Source organism: Tamandua tetradactyla, chromosome 25 (genome assembly GCF_023851605.1).
Source record: "Tamandua tetradactyla isolate mTamTet1 chromosome 25, mTamTet1.pri, whole genome shotgun sequence".
Classification (NCBI taxonomy): domain Eukaryota; kingdom Metazoa; phylum Chordata; class Mammalia; order Pilosa; family Myrmecophagidae; genus Tamandua; species Tamandua tetradactyla.
In genome coordinates this window covers 10,702,030-10,720,810 of record NC_135351.1, presented here as the reverse complement: position 1 = coordinate 10,720,810, position 18,781 = coordinate 10,702,030, and the positions used below count along the sequence as shown (strand labels likewise).

At 36.8% G+C, this 18,781-nt stretch overlaps 1 long non-coding RNA gene across 7 annotated transcripts in view; it reads left to right on the top strand.

The window, feature by feature from the left end:
* The first annotated feature begins 4,407 nt into the window (after positions 1-4,407).
* The window catches only part of LOC143669122 (uncharacterized), a 35,951-nt gene continuing 21,577 nt past the window's right edge, over positions 4,408-18,781 (top strand). For 4 of the 7 annotated variants that reach the window (XR_013168730.1, XR_013168729.1, XR_013168728.1 and 1 more), the window contains exons 1-4: positions 4,408-4,607; positions 5,246-5,299; positions 9,766-9,842; positions 14,072-14,233. This is a non-coding gene — a long non-coding RNA (uncharacterized LOC143669122). Of the gene's footprint in view, positions 4,619-5,245; positions 5,300-9,765; positions 9,843-14,071; positions 14,234-18,781 lie in introns of all 7 variants that reach the window. The other 3 variants (XR_013168733.1, XR_013168732.1, XR_013168731.1) reach the window with 3 other exon arrangements.

Below are 18,781 nucleotides of genomic sequence, written 5' to 3'. Positions count from 1 at the left end.
GCAACTTTTAGTAACTCTTGTGAGTTCATATTCCTTTGAACTTCATTTTGGGAAATTTCTGTTTAAGGTGAATTCCTACAGAGAAGATTGTTTTTTTCTTTTTCCAGCACTCCCAGTTTGTTTCTTGTGGCACTACTGATCTTGACCCATTTCACAGTTAGTTTTCAACTTTGGTTCCCTACCTCTAACCCCTCTTCCCCCATAACAAACACACACTCACAGGTAGTATGAATTTCAACCCCAAACTTAAGGGTGTGTTGGGCCATGATGAGCCATTCCCAGAGCTGACCATTTTTCCTTTTGGAGATTCACTTGGAGTCAAGAAAAAAGGCAGATTTTTTATAGTTCGCCCAATGAGGGTGACCAGTCCTACATCCGCCTCCACCCTAGGCTTTGATTCCTGCACCCTTGCCATCGTGGGTCATTAACATCAAGGCCGTTCTAGGCTGCTGGGGTGGGCAGATCCCTGTAAGCCAATGACTAGTTCCAGGGCTCAGTTACCTCTGTAGAATTTCAATTTCTGCTGGCTTGCCTTCAGTTGCTTTCTCCACCTTGCCTAAAAACATATTTTAAATATTTTATCTAGCATTTTTGGTGTTCTGTAGCTGGAGAAATTTCTCTGCACAGAAATGGCATGTTAGCCAAGTATAAGATGATTTTATTATATTAAAATGTCCCCCCAAAGAACATGCCTATATCCTGATATCAAAAATGATATAGAATCCTGTAGGAAATGGAGAAGTCCAAAGAACTTTAACAAGGAGAATGGCATACTCCACTTTGCATTTTAGAAAAGGTTTTTTGGTGGCAGTATGAAAGGTGAGTTTAGAGCAGTGGGAGAAAATTAGTTAGATGACTAGTGGTAGCCTAAGAAAAGATGAGAGCATGACTGAGGTGGTACCAATGCCAGGAAGTGGTTTTAGGAAAGAACTCAAGAACTTGGAAGTAAGTTATATATCTTATGAGTTCCACCCAGAATCACATCTACAAATAAAAATTCCTCTGCTGAAAAAGTTACACCCAAATGAAACCAATGGGAAGTTACTCCCTTCTCCCAGTTCCCAAATACTTAAGGACCATATGACAAGAGCATATCCACCAATCAGGTGAACAGAAATTTGAGAAATCAAGTGAATATAAATTTTCTGAGTGGCTTAATAGAGAAAATTCTGAGAGAACTATGATTTGCCTTTTCACACTGATGATAAGTCTGCTTCTGGAAAAAGAGTGAACAGTAATGAAATAGCCTCACCATCTCTACTGCAGTCTTCACACATGACAGTTATTGAGTTAACACCTGAAACTGCTTCTCTAATGCAGCATCAAAATATGATGGAGCAGTGTTACTCTGAGAACTCTCTGTCCAGGAATGTATAATTCAGTCAATCCAGAGATCTGATGATTTTCAGTTGCCAAAACTTGTTTGCCAAAATCTACCACCTCCTTTGCCACCAAAGAAATACGTTACAACCAGAATGCCACAGTCAGAGAAAAATGAATCTACACCTGAAGACAGACTTAACAGAGGTGCTTAAAGTTAATTCTTCTGGTCTTCTGAAGCCTTGTATAAGTACAGTGTCAGACCCAGGTTTAGAAGTGAGTGCATGTGTGAATGATGAAAAACTTAAGGAAATAGTTCAAGTGAAAGAGCATGTTAGCAGCACACCGAATAATTTTCAGGCAGGGTCCGATGCAGTTATTAGTACATTTTGTCAATGGGATTCTAGTTCTACATTTCCAAATGAGACAATTACATTAATTACCTATTTTTCAGTTGACAGCTGCTTGGCTGATACATACAGATTGAAATACTGTCAGAGGCCTTAGCTCTGCTTTGCAGAGAGCAAATGGCTTTTGTAATGATAATTCATTATCTTAGACTGAAAGAGGTCTGGAACTATTAGAACAGTCTTGGTTCAAGCTGCCCTTCTGAACAAAGATATAGACCTAGCATACCTTGTAATAGATAAACAAAGAAATTGACAAGCTCATACTTCTCAGAGGCCATTAAAACATGGGAAATAGGAACCTACTGCCCAAACTTAGATATAGAAAATTAAAACCATGGCGTTTTAAAAGTCATTAAATTGCTGTAAACTTTTATACACACATGCACACACACACACACACACACACACACACAGCTATATGTAATTTTGTGATCAATTTATTGTATATTGTAGAAGTTCCCTTTGAATAGTCTTACATGCCTCAGAAAATTAAAAAAGCAGGGGGTATGTGACAAGTTGTTTATCACATGCTACAGTTGAATATAAATTAAATTTGCCCTTCTATTATGTGACTACTGGTATTAAACTAACTAGTAATCATGCATGTAGATTGGTAAACTATGCTAATTGAAAAGTACTGGGTGACATATTAGTTTAAGCAGTATTTGCTTTATGAGGAAGCACTTTCTAATGGGTAGCCAAAAGAGGGCTTCACCCCTTTGTTTCTGACTTCTGTGATAGTCTGCTACATATGATCCCTACAAGTGTCTTAAAGAAAAATGACCCGTGAAATTTATAGCGTTTGAAAACAAATGCCTTAATGATTAGCAATTTTTAATTTAAATTCTCAAGATTAGAGCAGAAGAAAATTTCCTTCCTAGAACTTTTAATTTCAGAACACCTAATTTTATAAATTAGGCCTTTGACTGTTATGTGTATTCACAAACATTACTTCAGCCATGTAAGCTAAAAATAATGAAATATTTTAGTATATTTATTTATCTTGTTAAATTTGCTTCTAATTTTATATGAAATGGGCAAGGTTTTTATTTTAGCTTAGTTTACTTTGGGTTGCTACAAAGTGTAAAGAGTTAACCTAAGGCACACTGATTGGGAATGTCACCGTGACTGCCTACATTTTCCCTGCTATAGGCATAACTAATTGTTGGTTGTCGATCCAATTTATTGATTTTCAGATTCAAGAATCAAGAAACCAGGGTTTCAAGATTAAATTTTTGCCTTTCATATAGAATGTTTAATTTTAATGAAGTGTTATTAATATGAGTGGTTCTCCCCTTTTTCTATTCTAAACAAACAGTAATTTTACCCCTGATAAGGAGGGGATTTTGTTTAAAAGGAAAAAAAAAGAATTTTCCAATCTTATGATGATCTTCTGAGTAATAAGAAATTACTTGAATTGCCTTATTTCATTAGTTCTCATTTTATTCTGTATTAAGCTGATTAACTAATTGTGGTTTAGAAAAGAATTTTATATTGACCACTCCACAGAGAATTGAGTTATATAATGAAAATTTTCATTACTTTTGTGTATGCATAAACTTGATAGCTATAACAATAATTTATAAAGTAAAATAACTAAATTCAATAGCTTGATCAATTCCATAAGTTTTGTTGAAATATTTCCAATTGTAAATGATAAATAGGAAATAATTGCGTGTAAAAGTCTGACTTCACCTAGTTATTAAACTCTGGCCAAATTTTGCCTTCCAACAGTAGGGAATTTTCATTTTTAAGCATTTTCTAACTGTAACAATAGATGATAATTGTACATTATTATTTTGATTTAGAAATACTTCAATAGCAGCTTAATTAAATTTTATCCTTTTAAAAAGCTTTTTTTGGGGGGCCTGAGGGGTGCTGCATGGCCCAGGATTCAAACCCTGGTCTTCCTCCTGGAAGGCGAGTAATCTACCACTGAACCACCTGTGCACCCTAAAAAGCTTATTTTTAACATAACTTTTAGTACAGGGTTTGTAAGTGTTGTAAAATTTGTAAATTTATGTTTAAAATGTGAGTATATTTAATTGTTTTTATAACATTGCAAAGTTCTGAAAAGTGGGCTTACTTCAAGTGTTTTTAATGTCTTTCAAAAACTTTGTATAAGGTTTTTTGTTTGTTTTTCTATTTGGTCAGGATGTTCAGTTGAAAACTATTTTTTTGAAACACTGAAACTTATTTCTAGTATTTAACAACAATCTCCCAGATTTGTTGTTTCAAATCACAATGAAATCAGGCAAATATCAAGTCAAATTGCCCAGTTTTGTCTTTTAAAGTACTGTCCAGTTGAAACCTCCTGTATCATGTAATAGTACTGAACAAACTAGAAATTGGCCTTTTGTGTTATGTTAATTACACCTCAAATATAGATTGAATTCATGTTTACTAATTAATCATTGACATGAAAAATTTTTACTTCCAGGGTATCTACTTACTTTTATAAGTATTTTCATCTGGTTATAAGTTTATTAAGAGAATTTTGGTAATAATGAACCAATAATTTTAATGTTCAAAATATTTTCATGTGAGATCAGTTTCTTTTGGTTCACATTTTTTTAAGATAAACTGATTTTTAAGTTAAAAAGAGATACGTTTTCTTACATTTAATTATTGTGCATAATAATTTCTCTTTGATTGTTTATTACTATCTATGAGCTAATTTGACTGTTGAACTGAAGGTTTAATTTTGGATCCCTTTTCTTTTTTTTCTTTTTTAGGACATTATTGTGGTTTGTGAAAATCTCCCTGGATATGTACAGATTCTTGTATCTATGGTACTCAACCCAAAGTGCCATAAACATCTGGAGGAGTCACAGATGCCTCCAAGATACATAAAGAATCCTCCTCTTCTTTGTTCCTGTAATGCATAGGTTTTCTATCTATAGATATTTCCATTTACTTTCTGAACTATTTTTAAATAGACATGTGTTTAGATGTTTAAGTTATGGTTGCCATTGCAAACTGAAAGTTTAGAATTTGGAATTTAGCATAGTGATTGCTTTTCCTGAAATTGTACCCTAGAGGTTCTTTTTTGCCAATTGGAGCTATAAGTCTATAATCAGGATGAAAAATAGCGGAAAAATACCTGAAACGTTAATTCAGTCAAAACCTTTGCAAGCTACCATTACAGAAAAAATTATTTAGTACTTTGTTCTTAGTTCTTCAGAGGGTTTTATAATTATTTCATTATTTTTCAACACCAATAGAATGTGAATATTAATATATTTTGACTTGGTGCAACCCAAGACCACCCTATGAGTGGAGGGTCTAAATCAGTCATATACTTACTCTTCCTTGTTCTGCTCATTTTAAAAATTTTAACTGCTAAAAACAGTGCTCTCTTATTAACAGGTCTGTTAACATCAGCAAAGCAGTATTTCCTCTGATGTTCTCAGATTTAGTTTTCATAAGCAAGATAAAAGACACTTAAATTTTCAAATGTGATTTATTTTGTGAGGCAATAAGTTAATAAGTATACTATTATTTGGTCTCCACAGAAACTTAAGGATTCAAATTATTCTGAAGAAATAGTCAAATGAAATAGATTAAAGGTAAGTAAACACAAAACTTACATTTGTATAACACATTACAGCTTTTAGCTTACAGTGTTTTTAACTACATTTTATGTAATTTAATCTTATTTCATCCTTATAAGCAGGAAGTACTCATTTTGTTCTTTTAGAAAAAGATCAAAATAATAGAGAAATACAGGGAATATAGTGATTTGCCTACTTAATATTGAACTAGCAGCAATATATCAGATAAAAAGATACTAAACAATGCTTACAGTTTTTAATTCCGTAAGTGGTATCATGAAAAACCATTGTACAAATATAAGCAAAAGTTCTCTTTACAATTACAATTACTTTTTAAAAGAAAGCTTCATGTGCCACAAACATTAATAAGTCAATATGTAAAATTCATCTCTTCTAAAATATTCTGAATTATTAATGGTACTTGATAAACTTTTATTGAAATGAATGCAGAATAGGTGCTTTCCATCATTCCTTGAGGTAATTATTTTCCCCTCTCAGACTTAAAGAAAATCATTTGGTTGAGACCAGGCAGACATGGAAAAATTAGTTAGCCTCTAGAGCAAATATTACCAAAATTTATGAGTGAAAAGTTTGGCTATCAGAGAAATCAATGTGTGTGGTTTGTGAGAATTGTGCTTAAATGTTTTTCTATTTCATAAATCTGATCCACGACCTTCCCCATATTGTTAAATTATAATTCTTTAGAGAAAATATCCTGAAAGTGATTTAAGATACTTTCCATTAAAGTAAAATGCATTGAGAATTTGAAAGGAAAAGCACAAAGTTAAATCACTTAAAAAGAAAAAAAACCTTCACGTAATCTGAAATGCTTTGCTTAGCAGCTTTTTTTGGAATGTATCTTTTTTTAAGAAAATAACTTATTAAATTACAGTAAACAGTAAGTGTACTGAATAAAAGTCTTTTCTTATGTGGCAATTATATGTTGGATAAATTTGTTTATTTTTTTTGGGGGGGGTGCATGGTCCGGGAATTGAACCTGCGTCTCCCACATGGAAGGCGAGCATTCTACCACTGACCAATAAATTTGTTTTAAAATTTAGTTTAATGAAATGGAAAAACTTAATACTTAGGGCAGGCAATGGTGGTGCAGCGGCAGAGTTCTCATCTGCTGTGCTGGAGACCCGGGTTCGATTCTCAGTGCCTGCCCATGCCCCAAAAAATAAATAAATGAAAAATAACGTAATTTTTTAAGAAAAGTTTGACCCCAGAGATTCTGTCCTTCACTTAGAATCTAAAATTTGTAGCAAAATATCAGCAGGTGTCACTGTGATGACAGATTTTTTTCTCCCCTCTAGTTAAATGGTCTTGTGTATATGGGTGCATACCATCTGTGAACAAAGATGTATAAGAGATAACCAATTTAAATTACATAGCTACACAAAAATGCCAAAAGTAGGAAAGCTTGTACAGTATCCCTGAAGGTTTAGGGAGCAATTGTAGGAATTGTGTTTTTTCCTAATGCTCTTCATGTCTAGCAACCTATAGGTTCTTTCATTATGTAATTATGTGGCAATTTTATTAGCAATAAAACTACAGTAAAACCTCCCCAATATTTTTCTGAGTTTCTGTTGAAGTATAAAAAAGTGCACAAATCATAAGGTGCAGCTTATGTAACCAATACATAATCAAGAAACAGAAAATTCCCAGTGATGTTTTTTATATTTTGAAATAATTTGGGTCCTTTTCCTCCAGATTAAGTTTGAGTTATAATTTTTAAGATATTATTTAGAGGTATTAAACAATCTCTAAAATAGATGAAAAATACCAGTAGGAATTGAAGCACTAGATGCTAAGGCATCCCCACCACCACCATCGCCTAGTATGGAAGTCAAAGTAGAATTGGATAAAAATTCATTCATTACAGCATTGTGTTGTGTCAGGTTTATGTTCTAAGAGAAGTATAGTCAATAAAAGCGCTTCATCTTAAAGGAATTTATAATCACTTTTTGCACATGTAAAAATTAAATAGAAACTAAAGAACACCTAGGGCAATATATAAGACTCCACAAGGGTTCCATGCACTACATGGAACTTTCCAGAAACCTACAACCTCCAGAGGGGTCCCTGGTCCAGATAAGTTCTGAAACCTAGAGGGCCCAGCCTCTCCAGAACATCAAATACTTTCATCTCCCTACCCCATATTAGTGACAGACCCTTCTAATATGAAAAATTTAGAATGGCCATAGCCCAAACACCCCTTAAGAGAAGGATGGAAAGATCAAAGGTGATGGTGGAGTTATACAGAGAAGATAGGATTTAACAAATGAATATGGATCATTAAATTGATATCTCTTTTAGTCTCTAGTATCTTAGAGCAGATAGAAGTAAAAACCTAAAATTGTGGAATTGTAACCCATGTCAAACTCTGAAATATGTTCTACAACTAATTGTGGTGCTATGCTTTGAAATGTATGCCTTTTTTTGTATATATGCTATTTTTCACAAAAAAGAAGGGAAAAAAATCGATTGTCATGATAAAAAAATATTTACACCTTCTAGTCTCTTATATTCTGGAGCAGCTAAAAGGAAAAATCTGAGAGGCTCGTATGATTGCCCATGACAAACTCTGGAATCCGTCCTGTAACCGCTTTTTGAAGAGTGCTTTGAAAACTATTGCCCTTTTATTTCTTTGCTTTGTATATATGTTATACTATATAATTAAAAAGTTAAACATAAAAAATATTAATAAAAAATTTTAAAAAATTAAATAGAAAAACGTAGGCCATAATATTACAGTATCATCATATATCCAAGACCATAATATCATCAAGCAAGCAATATATGATTAAAATAAGTTGTTCAAAGAACTGCCTTGAATTCCAAGTGAAAACTGTCTGTGTGAGTTGTGGTGATCAGAGAATCATTTATAACAAGGATAAAATTTGAATTCAATGGATTTAGACCATGAAAAGGATGGAAAAAGTACTTCAGGTTTAGTTCAATGAGTACTTTTACAGGGTATACATTATATAAATACTCATTGTGTTCAAGGTACTTTGTGTTCCTAGACTCCAGGGGTGAAAAAGTGAATAATGCTTGGTTTCTGCCCTTGCTTATTCTGGCAAATTGAAACAATAATTTGTGGACCTGTTTGATGTTGAAAACAGTGGTAAATAAGATTGGAAATCGCCCTGGTTTGAGATTCAAAATACCTGGGCTTTCATCTTGCTTCTGTTACAGAGGGACTTTAAATACCTCACTTAGATGATTTTCACATCCTTTCCTACTTAATAGTTTGCATTTATTCTGTTGGTGAGGAGACTATCAGAGTAAGTGAGATGAGTGAAGTGTTACAGGAAGGTTATTTAATGGACTCAGACCTAAGACTGATAGAGGAAATGACTATCCTACACACGGATTTTTGAGACTGTAGCTGAAAATAGCAATTCTTGGTCTAGTCAGGGAAAGAATACAGATGAAGAGTTTAGTTTGAGAACTTAGAATATGGGAACTTTTAATATCTATCAATACATCTGTACACTGTTTATGTTACTTATGAGAATTGCTAGCACTGCCTCGGATTTAGATAATTTGCCCTATTTCCTCTTTAAATGTACTTGTAACTGTTGGCCCAAGTAACTGAATCTTTGCTTTAGAAAACACCATTGCTATAAGTCAAAAGAATCAACAAAGATGTTAAGGGGTCCTTCGCTATGTTTTTTAGATCAATATTTTGCTTTTATATAATTGGTGAAAAACACTATGACTTTCAATTTAGCAGCTACCCCTATTTAAAGATTTGCCATTGCTTTTCCAAGAGGCTGAATGGCTTAAGGACAGTTTAACGGTGTTTTATATCCCATGCCTAGAACATGTGTAGATCATGTGTGCTGGTTTGAAAGGATGTATGTAAAAAAAGCCATGTTTTAAACCTAATCCCATTTCCTAAAGGCAACCGTTTCTTCTAATCCCTATTCAGTACTGTATATTTGGAATTGTAATTAGATCATCTCTCTGGAGATGTGACTTAGGAAGTGATCTTGATGTGATCTTGATGTGATCTTGATGTGATCTTGAGTGATCAAGAGTGGTTGTTTAAATGGATTAGGTAGAAACGTTTCCCCACCCATTCGGGTGGGTCTTGATTAGTTGACTGGGATCCTATAAAAGAGGAAACATTCTGGAGAAAGATTTCTGAGAGAGCAGAAAATGACATAGCCACAAGAAGCAAAGAGTCTACCAGCCAGTGGCCTTTGAGATGAAGAAGGAAAATGCCTCCCGGCGAGCTTCATGAAACAGGATTTTTTCCATGAAACAGGATTTTTTCCATAAAACTTCATTGAGGTCATGTGTTTGGAACTCAGAATGAATCTTCCAATAGAAAGAATGGTGCATGTGGTGACTGGGCTCTTAGCTAGCCATGACTATAATGGGTGCAAAATATTATAGCGCCAGTAGAATTATATAATGCTATAAGCTAATAAGCAGCTACTTTGTCTAATGATTTTTTCTTTCTTTAGAGAAATGTGGACAGTTTGTATCTGTGGGACTCAGAGTGTTCCCTTTCTTGCTGCAGCTCTGAAAGTAATGTTGACAGGTAGGAACAGGGGAGCAGAATTCCCACGTTCCTGGTCACTGAGAGAAGCTTCCACTGGTTAGGGTAGATCCTTTTTTGTCCCTAGCCCGAGTGCCCAGCCTAGTTCTCTTCTCATTTACACTTACTGCCTCAAAACAGCACGTTCTCCATCTCGTTTCCACCTCAAGTCTCAGTTTCTCTTATTGGTGCTGAAGAGATTTTGAACGTTTTTATATGATTTGTTGAGAAAAAAGAGAAGTTGATGGAGAAAGAAAAGCACACCTCCCCACTTCCACCACATTTTTAAGTGCACTCAGGTGAAAATGATGGCTCTGGATACCAGCGTCTATTGAGTTTGCACAATACTGTTTCCTTTGCTTCTCTAGGAGTGGGTGTTCTTGTGATGACTAAGTTGGTCATGAAATTGGCACCTACTGGCTTTCACTGGGGCTGGAGAAGCCACAAGTGAAGGTGAAGAGCAGCCCCTATGTGTTTATTTTCATGTCTTCCCTTCTTCCTTATTCCAACTGGCCCTGCCATGACAGGCCTGGGTCACCATGGAGTGAGTTGCAGGGGATCCCAAGTCATACTGTGTCTACAATTGTGAAAGTAAACAAAACCCCCTCTTCTCCTGCATCTGATGTGTGTGTGTGTGTGTGTGTGTGTGTGTGTGTGTGTGTGTGTGTGTGTCTTAGACAGCTATTAGGGTGATTGTCTAACATTCTTACATATATGTAAGGCCACAAAGTTCCATCATACCTGAGTCCTGAGAAAGGGGTGGGCTCACTGAGAGGAGCAGGTGGGAGTGAGGAGTCCTCCCCACCCCCCAGCCTCTCTCAGGTCTGGGCTTTGAAAAGGCAGACACACTTGCTGGCGTTCCTAGTGGATGGGGGTGACAGATCACCTCTGCCACATGGAGGCAGGCCGAGTTAGTCAGGGGGTCAGTCACCTTTGTCGGGCGCCTGGGCCAAAGAGCAGTGAGTTATGCTTTGCAAAGCAGCGTATCTAGTTATCTCTTATTGTGAGGTTATTTCCATTTTTTTTTAAGCCACGAGTCTTTAGCGAAGGCTTGTTTAAATGTTGCAGTGTGATCTCAGCTATGAAGCAAGAATTAAGGAACGCTGAGTGTGTGTGGAAATAAGAGCAGGCAGTGGCCTCGGAGGCCAGGGGGGATGTTGAGGCTGTGAGGTCTGGTTATCGCTCTCCACCAGCAGAGTTCATCCCTTCTACCCACCTACAAGCGTCCAGATGTGATTTTAGTAGAGAAGAGGTCAAGTCCCCTTTTTAAGTGTTAGAGAAAGGAAAACTCAAAGCTGCGGCAACTAGAAAGTAAGAGGCAATATTCGTAGTTGCTGTGGCTGACCGATGGGCTGGGTCAGTCTAGTTGACCATTTGTATGCTAACTTGTATCTTCAAAGCTGAAAAAAAAAACCACTAAAATTATAAACATTCAAGTTATAGTCAATTTTATTTATTTCCATTTTTTTCAGAAGATGAAAATCTAGAGATTATGCCTAATCATTCACCCAAAAAGCGCTGCCTTCTCTCCTCATTCACCTGCTATTGTTCCATTTATTTGCACACCTTTATAGCAAAATGCCTGGAAAGAGTTGCTGATATTTGCTGTCTCCGCTCACCACACCTCATGTTCTCTCCTGAACCCTCGTTAGCCTGGCTTTCAGTACCACTCCTCTGCTGACACCCCACCCCCTTGTCATTGTCACCAGTGACTTCCAGCAAGCCACATCCAATGACTGGTCCTCAGTTTTCATGTTATTCTACCTTAGCAGTTGACCCAATTGATCATTCTCTCCTACAAACACTGCCTTCATTGGCTTTCTGAGTGCCCTGTATTCCAGGTCAGCATGTACCTTTCTGGTGTTCCTGTTCTCTCCATCCTCTAATGAGTGATATGTCTCAGGGTCAGACTTCTCAACTATTCTCTTCCCTACAGGCACTTGCTAGTCCCATAGCTTTAACTGTCCAAGCCTCAATTTATGTCTCCAGCCATGACATTCCCCTCCCACAACCAGCTGCTGATCAGCAGCTATAGGCATCTCAGATGCCATGGTCTGAGCACAGCTCTTGAAGCCCCTTCCTCCCAAACCTACTCCTCTCCCAATCTTTCCCATCTCAGTACATATCACCACCATTTATCCAGTTGCTTGGATCAAAAATCCAGGCTTCTTGCTTAATTCTTTTTTCCTTCACACCCAACATCCAATCCATAGCTCTGCCTTCCTAATACATTCCAAGTCTAACCACCAATTTATACCAACTCTACTGCTACAATTAACTCTAGGCAAAGCCACTTTACTTTCTGTCTTGCTTCTGCTTGCCACCCCCAGCCAGTTTTCCATGCAGCAGCCATGTGTCTTTTAAAAAACATGAACCAGACCATATGATGTCCTGATGTAATGCCCCCTAATAACTTCCTATCCTATCCAGAATAAAATCCAAGCTCCCTGCCATGGCCTGTGTGGTCCTGCTATTTCCTATATCTCATCTGCCCCCACTGTGTACCTTCCTTTTTTCATCCAACCACACTGGCTTTCTTGCTTATATTCAAACATACCCAAGCTCGTTTCTACCTAGGAGCTTCTGCTTGCATGTTCTTCTCCCACATCCTATTAAGATTCTCTTCTCATTTCATTTGGCTCTACTCAACCTCTGAGATGCCTTCTTTGACCACTCTGTCTAAAATAGTACCCCCAACATTTTTTATTTAATATCTGCCCCTCTAGAATATGAGCACCATGAGGGCAGGAACCTCAATTCCCTTATACATTCTGCATTCTGAATGCCTGGCATATGGAACATACTGATTAGATAGATGAGTGGATCAATTGATGGGGGAGGGGGCGGGGAAGGGGTGAATGAATGAATATGCTGTAGGCTAACATTCTTTTCTTTTCACCTGGACTTCTTCATACCTGAGTTTTAAAAGTGTAGTATAAAATAACTAAGGCATTTCTCAATAGCCTGACTCTACATTTGTTAATGGAAAAATAATATATCCTTAAATTATTGAAGGACAGAGGTAGGCACAGATACTCCATAAGAACAGTTTCTTCTTTATTGAAGTAATATCAATAAAGATATTATATAACAGAGAATGCTCAAGGGAAAAATATAACCTGTCTGTAGCAATTATTGGAAATTAATGTGAACATGATAGACCTATGATGTTTTTTTAAAAAAATATTTAGGCTCTACCTAGAATATCTTCGGTTTTCTCCTTTCATTGACAAATATCTAAACTGTTCCTTCTGTTAAGAGAAGCTATGGCCATTGTTTCACATCTGAATCAGACAAAGATGTCTGAGAACCACAGAGTAGCAGAAGGGGTAAAAGTTCGCTATGAATTCTAATTCCAGTTCTGCTTCTTACTTAACTTCCATGTGCATCAGTCTCCTCATCTGTACAACAGGAATAATAACAGTACTGGTATTTACCTCATAGGTTCTTTTTTGAGGATTAAAAGAGTTACTGTCTATATATAAATAAGTGCTAACATTTAAGTGCTATATTTAATGTTTGCTATCTATAATATTATTATTATTATTATTATTATTATAGCTATCATCATCTTTGTTTGTAGGTGTTTATTTGGGAATTTACTCTCTGTTAATCCATCCATAAAAAGTTGATGATGTCAAGATTGTAAGTGGTTTAAGCTTCGTAAGTGAAGTCCATAGCAGTTCCCTTAGAGCACTTAGTTGGATTACACTGATGTCTGTGGTCTTAAAGTACATATTAAAGCCAAAGAAATACTAGTTTTGTAAATCCGTACATGGCACACCCATACAGCTGGTACCACAAATGATGTCACATTTCAGGAAGATCAGCTAATATATTCCATGGAATCAAAGGTACTTCTCAGTATGAAATGTGCTTTACTTCTAGTTTTCAGGCTGGCCTTTGATTCAGTCCCAAATTAGAGAAAAGTCTAGCCTTTCAGTTAGGTCTTTGCTGAACCCATTTTGATAGCACTCAGTGTACTGAAGTGCTAATTATTGCCACATCTGAGTAATTTTGGTGAAATTTCTCATTTCTCGAAACAAGTTTTGCTTACACCCTTTCAAAAGAATGCCGTTGGTATGTAGGCAGGTTGTCTGGGGCCAGTCTCTTATCTAATGACCAGATTCAAAAAGTCTGATTTCAGCGAACTGAGACTTCTTGCTTTTTTTTTTTTCTTCTTTAATATGCATGTGTGGCTCTTACTAAAACAAATTGCTGTCCCCATCTAGGAACAATGCTGCACACATCATTTCCTGAAATAATGGAGTTGGACGGCAATTATCTACTCACAAAACAGGCTGAAACAACAGTTCCTGATATTCTTCTCAAATACTTTAACTTCCCAAGGAATCCGGAAAAAATAATTCCGTGAGACGGTGTTGTGAATGAAGGTATGACATTTCAATTTCCTTCACTGGACTCCAGTAACCAGAGGTAATGCACTGCTGACCAGCCGTCTTTATTGAAACGGAACCTGGCTGTGGGGAGCTGCTTCTCTTTAGTCTGTGGACTGTGTACTGCCATTATAGCCTCTTTTGAGATATTTACCTCAGGCTCCTTTTTATCAACTTTTGGGTACCATCCTAGTGATTACCTACAGTTTCTTGAGTTGTACTTGTTTTATGATATTATGTTTTCCTTTTACTCTTAAGGAGAATACGAGTTTTCTCCTTCAGCCTTTCCAGGTGAAAAATAATGCCCTTTCTAGAAAGAAAGCATTTTTTTCTATTTTAGCACAGTGTGTCTTGTAGTGGTATGTGTGAGAGCTTTTGCACCTCGTGATTCCTTTACCTTGAATGTGGGCTAGGTGCGTATTCTTAATAAGAACTGTGTTCTTTGTGCTCCCTGACAATGTGAGCACCACCAAGGTGCTCTTATGATGTCAAGGCAAAAAAAGTAACAACGAAGATTCCGAAAGTTTAGACATTGCTTTTTGGAATTTTCATCTGAAAGGAAACTGGTATAGTAAGTTGTTTCATCAGGGGTGCACATGCAAGTTTTCTTCTTAATGTTTCGAGAAAAATTGGTGACAGTCATCTGGATTGAGCCAATGCAATACCAAATATAAAAATATTTGGAAACTTCCAGAAGATTGCCTGTTACAAGCATCATCTGAATGTTTGACTTTGTGTTGACCCATCCTCCCCACTGAATAAAAGGTTTAATGGGTTGTGTCTAAGTGTCACAGGGAGTGAAATGTACCAGAATGAAGAGAAACTTGAGATACTGTAACACATTACTCGGGGAGGTTATATAGACTGTCTCTGGGAGTTTCTCTCAGGAAGCTAGACTTTTCTCAGTTTGGCCTGTTTGGGTATTCCTAAATCCTCTCCCTGTCTGGAAGCTTAGGCACTGATTGAATATCTATTCGTTCTGATATGTCAGAATCAACTTGTTTAATATTTTCTCTAATGAAATGCATAACTTGTGGAAGTGTGGTGGGAAGATTGCATTTTAAATGGCTTATTTCTGATTGTATCAGAAATTGACTGGTTTCTCTGAAATAATGGAAGTAGGTAGATTGAGATTTTCTCCCTATAAGATATCTTTTCATTCTGTCTGACTCTTGCCTGGTTGACGGACCCAGTCTGGGTCTTCATGGCGAAGTGTCCAGATAGGACAGCTCCTTCCCTTTTTGCATGGTCTCCCTTTGACTCCCACAGACCCTTTTCTAGCCAAGAGACCCACGTGGAGAAAGTGTGTCATGGAAATGGTCAATTTGTTTCAGCTTAAAGGAAATAGGTGAAATTAAGGACATCTAAGAAGAGTCAGTGACAAAAGCTAAAAGCAAAACTAGGGCCTGTACCACTGATAGATCGAAGGTAGACCATGTGCAGTTTTGGGTTAAAGTATTGGTTAAATTAGTCTTTGGGGCTGGTTCTGTGATTACTACCCTAAAAAAAATCTTTGGTTGAGGAAGCAAAGGCTGATTTAAATTGTTCAAAAACACTTTAAACTAAATTTTAGAACTCTTAGATTTTAGAGGGAGGAAGCAAGCATTCTAGGTTGAAATAGTTCCATATATCTTTCAAACAGTCTTCATGGAAGAGACAGGATGTAATAGAAGAATCTAATGTAACTGGACGGAAAAAGAAAGAGTTATAAACATGCATGGATCTTCCTTTGGATGCCAAGCTTCTTGATAGGAGCTTTATATATATATATATATATACACTCACTAACCTTGCAGAGTATGCATTTATATCCCTGTTTACATATGCAGATATTAAAGATTGGAGAGGTTAAATAGATTGCTCAAGTTTATATAACAATCAAGTTGCTAATACCTAATGGTTAATACTGTTGGCTCTGAATTCCAAGCAGTTGTGGGTTTGAATCCCTGCTTCTCTAATAACTGGCTTTGCTTAATTTCTTTGTGGTTCAAGTTTTTTTTTTATCTGTAAAATGGAGAAAATAAAGAGTAGCTACCTCTTAAGCCTAGAATGATGAATAACTACTTAATGAGACAAAGAATTTACCAGTGACATAGTAGAACTACTCAATCATGTTTTAAAAAATTATATATCGAATTTGACTGAGAGCCACACCCACCTAAGTCTGATTCCAAGTCTACATTCTTTTTTATTATGATCCTGCAGATGAAGCAGGCAGAAAATTCCCAGCAGGTGAATAAGAGTGAGCATTTTACCTGCTAAAGAAAAGTTAAGTCGCCTTCATGTCTGAAGTAGAGTTGGTGAAATAACAGCAAGATGATTGGTTAATCAGATGGAAGCAAGCTATTCAGGGCCACAGAAGTTAGGCAGCGGACCTCAGACTAGATGTCATAGGGACTGGGAATGGCTGCTGGTCCATGAGTAAGGGGGTGACATGATGAAAGCAGTCTATGAGATAAAGGTGGGGACATGCTGCAGGCCCATTTGGGAAGTTGCTGTGGTATTTGAAGTATGAGGTAATTTGTTCCTGCACTTGGGATAATATTGGAAAATCAAAGCAAAGGACACGCATTGGAGTAATTATAAAAAAAAACAAGATTATTCACAAACTAGACCATAGAATAGAAGATAAAAAAGTAGTGAAGGATGGGTGGACCACAGTGGCTTAGCAGGCAGAGTTCTCTCGCCTTCCATGTCGGAGACCTGGATTGGATTCCTGGTGCCTGCCCATGCAAGAAAAACAAAAAACAAACAGAAAATAGTGAAGGATGAAATCAAGTCTTCTGACCTAAAGGGCTGGGAAAATGGGGTGGTTGAACAGATAAGACAGTTTGAAGGGGGATGGGATGATGAAACTCTCATTTAGTCACATGAGCTTCAATTGAGATAAGATATCCAAATTAACATTTAGGCTGACTGGCAGCTGGCTCTGATATATCATTGTTCATCTTTGTTGAGGTGATGACACCCCAAGGACTCACAGGGGAAGGTGGTTTTCTGCAGAGAGGCTGTTGGAAGACAGCATTCATGTTTTCTGTATGGTTCAGGGCTATATGATTTTCTTGACTTTTGTGCATGCTCAATTTTGAGATAGCTTTCAGGTGCGAAGAAGGGGATGGGCAGAAGCAAGAGAGGTTAGAAAAATTATTTTAGCAGGTATGGGTGGTCAGCTTCTAAGCCACTGGTGATCTTCACCTCCCTTATGACTTGTAATTTGCTTTTTTTTTTTTTTGTATGCTGTATGGTGTAACTTGCTTTTAAACCAACAGACTATGGCAATGTTGAGGGACATTACAAATGATTGTGTCTCTGTATTGCTAGCAGACTCTGTTGCCTTCTCATTTTATACAACAATGAAGCAAACTGTCATGTTAGAGAAGCCCACGTGGCAAGGAAGTGAGGGATCCACAGCCAAGGGGGAACTGAGGCCCTCAGTCCACGGTCCTTGAGAGACTAATCCTGCCAACAACCATGAAAGTGAGCTTAGAAGTGGGTCCTTCCCCAGATAAGATAGATGAGATCCCAGCTCTAGCCAATACTTTGATTGCAGCCCTATTAGAAGCTCTGAAGCTGAGAACCCAGTTGAATCTAAGCTGTGCCTGGGTTTCTGACCCAAAGAAACAATGAGATAATAAATGTAGGTTATTTTAAGCTGTTAAATTTTAGGGCAGTTTGTTACACAGTAGAAGATAGCTAATACAGCAGAGCACATTGTCTCTTACTAGAAAGGTGGGTTCTGTTAGTAAGAAAGATGAAGAGAACAAATATTAAAAAAACAAAAATGCACCTCGGCGACATTTTCTGTAAAGTTGGTTTACACTAAGTGAATATTCCCAATTTTTCCATTATGAAGTTACAAGTGTGTTCTGCCCTCTGCAAAATGTGATTTTTAAGCAATAAAAATCAGAATATAGGATATATTGATAGCTATATTCCAGATAGTTTGGGAATATAGGATATATCCTATATATTCCTGTATGGGATATATATAGGAAAGGAGGAACAAGAACCATGGGCAGCAAGTGGCCAATCCTTGTTGAAATCCCCTGCCTCTACCTGCTGGACCCTGGGTGCTGCCCTCCCTGCCAGGATACCCACCCCCGTTACTAATGCCAGACTCTCACTCATACCACCCATGCCAGAAATCATTTCTCCACTGTAGCCCTTAAACATATTAACACTGCAGCCAACTTTTAGAGTAACTAAAAATGATTGTCTTTATTTTTCTTTAAGTCACAAATGTGTTATTCTAACTGAATCACAAAACAAAATATATGAGAAAGATATAGTATCTCATTAGAGCCTCTTGAAGTATAATTTTTGGCTTCAGTGAGCCTCATTGCTGTTCCATGTCATAAATATAACTTACCAAAGATTTAGTGAAATGATGATACTTCTCAAAAGATTTGATATTTCTAAGTTTATATCCAATTTCTTTTCACTTTTAATACATCTTTGCTAAGTAACATCTGTCCAGTTTGAATGCAATACAAGAAGTGCAAAATTATAGTAACAGTTATAGCATTAATTAGGAAGCAGTAAATA